The sequence below is a fragment of the Ostrinia furnacalis genome, unplaced genomic scaffold (assembly GCF_004193835.3).
Source record: "Ostrinia furnacalis isolate ACB-3 unplaced genomic scaffold, ASM419383v2 OfSCF6327, whole genome shotgun sequence".
NCBI lineage: Eukaryota > Metazoa > Arthropoda > Insecta > Lepidoptera > Crambidae > Ostrinia > Ostrinia furnacalis.
Window position 1 is genome coordinate 52,128 of NW_021136566.1, and position 5,792 is coordinate 57,919.

Sequence of the window (5,792 nt, forward strand, 5' to 3'; positions counted from 1 at the left end):
GCGAGCGCATTTTATACGTCAATGTTTCGTTCGTCAGTATTGACATTGTTTTGGAAAAATGAGCTCTATTTTGGACAAAAATCTAAATGATTTCTTTTATGAAGCGTTTTCAATAAATAAAAGTCTTTAAAAATGTCATAATAAGTATAAACTCACAGTTTTCTTAATTTAAATTGTATTTACTAAGCTATGTGTAAAGGTAGGGAGTCTGCGCGAACGAATAACGAAACACCTTATATTCTCCACGTTAAAATTCAAAATGCATTATCAAATTTGGTTTTCACTACGTTATTTTTCGCGCAGGCTTTGTATGTAGTCAGTACAGGTCGCGTCATTTAAAAAGAGCGCTGGTGGTCAAGCTGCGCATTAAGCGATTTATCGGTCGATTTGGTGGTATGAGGTGCGGCGCGGGGCGGGCGGGTCTCGCTTCGCATGCATGCCGGTGCGCTATTGGTTCGTCAGTCGACCTTTGATTTCGGCGCTGTGTCCACGTCACAATCGTTCTCAAAATACCATCGTGCACAAAAGTTTTTGATTACGAAATGGTTTTACACAGAAAAGTGAGAAAAATGATTTACGACGTATATTGTTTAACGGACCGCAGATTATTACCATTTGATTAAACATTCTACACTGAATGAAACATCTTTTTGTTGATATTCTTTCGAATATATTTTTTAAGAATTTTTATTTCATTAAGCAGAGAAAGAAGATCGAACATTTTTGTATGGAGCGTGGCATACCTAAACTTGCAAGTATGTACTTTTTACTACACCTTTGAAACATAACAAATGAAAGAGAAAAAACCAAACAACAATTATTGTTCATCATAAATTTGTCGTACACTTTCTGAAATATTTTACATTGTAAGTGACAGGAACATTGAAAAGCAATGTGCGCAATATTTTAGAAAGCTTGCAAGTTTAGGAGTTCGATGCTCTTTAAGTTGTTTGAGAGATAAACTCAATAACAGGCTAAACATACCATACTGCCGTTTAAATTATCAAACTGCATGATGAAACTGCCAATGAACCAATTGTCTTTGAATGAAATGAAGGTTTTATTTTTTATAACTTGTAATCTATTGTCCCTACCTGCATTCTTGTGAAATAAATAATTCATTTTAATGTACCTACTAAACCAACCAATATGCAAAGCCACGAGCGAAAGTCTGGTTTAAAAATAAAACAATAGGCCTAGTACGTATTTTCGTGCGCGAGTGTACCCATGCGCAAACACGCCCCCTCCACTTTCTTCCAGCGCTCTTTTTACATGACGCGGCCTGTACATTACTATTTTATAGTCTTAACACGCTCGAAATGGTATATTTTTGTTTGAGGAAAAAATATTTTTTCTAGTCTGCACGTATGAATTTAAAAACGCAATAATGTTTTGGGTTTTGTTCAAAGCACCGCTAGATTGTTATTTAATTTGTAATATACTCCGTTGGATTTTATAATAATAAAACAATGTATAATAAAAAGGTTGCCATGACAATTTACTCAGTAAAGTTTGTAGACTCCGCAGTTTGTTATTAAATATTTGAACAAAGCACGAAATATTATTGTGTTACAAGAATATAAGGTTTTACACAGTACGTAAGTTAAACCGTTATGTCTGGCACACAGCTGACGAGACGGCAACGCGATATAAACTCGACGTGACAAATATGGAACCGGACTCTATTCACATATTGAAAAATACTTATAAAAATTATGATTTTACATCATGTACTGTGTGAAACTTTGTATTTACTTTATTTATATCAAGAATACTGGCATATTTCGTCTTAAACTGCACAACAATATTTAGTTAATTTTTCGATCTGACCTTCCTCACAAACAAATATCTAACAAATAAAGGTGGCTGATACAGCTGACTTAAAAATCTGTCAGATATCACTAAGCAACACCTGGACCCAATAGTATAAGTTCCTATTAAGGGACATTAAACAAATTAAAAATCAAAATCAAAAATATTTATTCAATTTAGACCACAAATGGCACTTATTATGAACGTCAAAATATAGTAAATAAAAAAAAGGTAGCCCTTATGGGGCACTTTACATGTCTCCTTATCTTTTGGGCTTCAATAGGAAGGTTTTTATGTTGAAATTGACGTTAATCAGTAATCTTGATATAAAAAAAGTTTTTTTGAATTTGCAATAGCCCAAATCTTTATAGATTACCCCAAAAAGTAACATTATTAATACATTAAACAAAAATATATTTCGTTATGTTTAATCGTTTATATGAAATTAGTTCTGTTATCCATACATTTTATTGTATTTATCATTTTGCCATCAATGCATTTATAATATTTTGAAACATTATTATTATGCCTATGGTTGTTTTTTTTTTTCATTATTATTAATTTTTAACGAATATAAAAATGATAGTTGTGTGTTTTATACAGTTTAGAATGTCTTGTGAATTTTGTATAAATTATATTTTAAATTGCACTGTCTTAACAAGTGATTACCTAAAATATTATTCTATTTATATAAGCTGTATAACGGAAAGCGAATAAAATTCACGAAAATTTATATTTTTAAATGGTTTATACAAAATTTGGAAGACGAAAATGTAAATACGTTTTTTGTTTACAATTTATATGTATAAGAACAATAAATACGTAAACCACGTCACAGTTGCATGTATGAGGCCGGCGGTACACTCCCGATTTGTCGTTATATAAATGAAATATGAAGTACAAAAATATGTACAAAGTAAAAATGTAAAATATAATCGATGTAAAATGTATAAATCACTCCAAAAATATCCTGTTGTGTGTTTATTATTGTTATCCAGCCGTTATACAAGAGTTGTTATTCACTATTATAGTAAAAATGGTATAAAAGGTTATGGCTAGTGTAAGAATCGGCATAATATTGTGGTCATCTTAAAAAAAACTAAGTGAATATATTAATATTTTATAATAGACATTAGACATCCGTTTGCCATTCAAAATCAAGCCGTATTTTTACAGTTGAGCATTTCCTGTTTATAAAATAGTAATCGCTAGTGTATCGCCGTCTTAAAATACTTTTTATACGGTAAAAAAATGAAATTAACCCACTCATGTGATTTCGTTCATATGCACTTACGATTTGATATGAAATTATACACAACGTATAAATATAAAAAATGTATAAGTTGTATTGCTAATGTTGGGTATATGTTTTTTATTTTGTCTTAAATTGGTAAGAGATAATTTTACATTATAATTTTCTAATTTCATAGGTATGTTTATTTTCCAAAAAAATATTTTTTAAACTCAATTGGCCATTTTTTAATATATCGTCAAGTGCATATGACCGTATTTTATATAAAAACGAAATAGTTGTATAAACGATATAGTTTCACGTTTTGTAACCCAGTCACGTAGGATACGTGTAGTAAGACGGAACGGGGTGAGAGTGAGGTAGTGATAGTGTTGGGATGGTAAGATGAATATTAGATTGTTGGTAAACGATTGGCAGGTAATTTATGACTAAATGTTAGATAGCTTCCTAAAGGTCCACGGTCGGTTAAACCGTTCAGTTGAACTGATGTTAGCGCGAGTTTAAGTAAATTGTGCATATCTTCAAAAAATATGAACTGCACATCAGTCTTTAAATTTTTTGGTGGAAATTTTATTATTTTAAACAAGTAAGGTGCCACAATATTTAGCTAAATGTGCTATCGACTACTCTTTGAAGTGTTTTAACATTTAGTCATAATTACTGAGAAGGCAACGAAAAAAGCGATACCTTATTTTATTAAAATGAAATTATTTTTAGTTTCTATCAAAAACAATCAATTTATTTACCAAAAGTAACATTCGATATCGCTTGCAAATTGAAAAAGTTGTGACGAAATTGTGTTTTTATTATAACATTCATATTTTATTGTATATTATGTTTTGAATCAATCAATTTGTTTTTTTAAGCACTCGTGTAATTTTTTACCCAAAATTATTGTTTATTTTAGCTTTAATTCGTTTTGAGAGACATAAGGTTATAAAAGTGAATATTGTACGTCAAAAAATGTTCATTGAGTATGAAATAAAATTGTGGAGAACCGTGATTTCGGATTCACATATGTCTGTCTCGGTCGAACTTACAGGCTTCTCGCTTTGAGTGAGAGAGATGAATATATTTTTTATACTTTTCAGATAAAATTAAAAACCACTTGTAATCTTATGCCTTTCAATGTCAAAATCCATAATAACGTCACATGTAAGGGGAAAGCCAAAAAAGGTAATATCAAGGAATGGTGCTAAGTCGAAATTGATGGGGTTTGTGTGATAGCAGTGTCGTGAGATCGCTGCGTTGTATTGTTAGCGGTAGGACACACTGGCTACGTTTATACGCGGTTATTCAAGATGTATAAACTTAAAAAATATATAAATTCGTATTTCGTTTGAAACTACGCTACGTTAAGTATAATTTATTATTTTGACTTGTATCTTTATTTACCCAGAAAGATCTCATGTTTGGTGACAGAAATACACCTATAAAATGCTGGGCGAAATGTATTCGTCAAACCAATAAATTGTCTGTTTTTTTTATTTATACAATTTTTTGTGAAACATACACCTTGTATAACCGCGTCAGCTTGTGTGCTCCTAGTCTTATATCATAGTTTTTCATATGAATATTATTGTGACATGTGGTTAGAAGTTTTTTTTTAGATATATTTATTAGTTGTGTATGTATATCGCATTATTTGTTATTGACGCGGCAAATTTTATATAGTTCCAAAATACTGAACAGTCCTATCGATGACATTGACAGCGGGGCGCCACCGTCAATACCGAATCGCTGGTTCCGATTTTTGCCATGTTGGAAACCATAAAGTTGAACGATGGTAGCGCCCCCCTGTCATTGAGTTTGGCGGGACAGTTCAGCGTGGGTCATCTATACAGAATTTTATTTGTTGAACGCAAAAACTGTTTGGAACGAAAATTTTCTATTATTTATCTACAGTTTTATCGATTATTGGATAACTTAATACATTTTACAATCACGATTGGAATATTTTCGAATGTAATTTACTTGTTTGTAGTGCATTTCTACGTTTCTAGTCGTAAATGTAAAATGTATTCAGAATAAACGTAACTAACAAATATTTGTACTGTATTTTGTTTATTTTTGTAATTTGATATTGAAAAGAATACAAAATGCAGTATGACTGCTCTTTCGTTACGTCATTTATGAAAATTGAATATAAAAACATTTTAAAAAAATATCAAATATTTGCAAGTTTTATACGAGTTGGCCAAAATTATACAAGTGGCCCAAATATGGCACACCAACAATGGAGTTAAGATTGAATTAAAATAATATTGTGGCTTACATAATAACAAGATATTTCAATATAAATTAGTTTTTAAAATCAGAAAAAATATTTTGGAAGTCTAAATTGTATAATTGTGTAGAAACTTTTATCATTATTGGGTGCCATATTTGGGACTTTTTATTTATATTGCGAGAAAAGTCGTTTCGTCTTTAGTTCTAAGTATACGTTATCCTGTGTAGTCTATAAGTTAACATATTTATATGTTTTTCGTGTATAACATACGATTACTGGCTTCCATTGATCATTATTTGCGTGTATTGTTGGCGATCTCACGGGATGGTGGGATTAGAAAGTATAAACTACAATAAACGTGTGGTTTGTATGTTGTGTTTTATTTTGTTTGAGTCATTCCTTCTCAGATGTATTAAATTCAATAATATGAGCAGGTAGTCAGGTACTTCTTATTTCACACAAGACGATTTTATTTAAATAGTCAATTTCAAAAATATC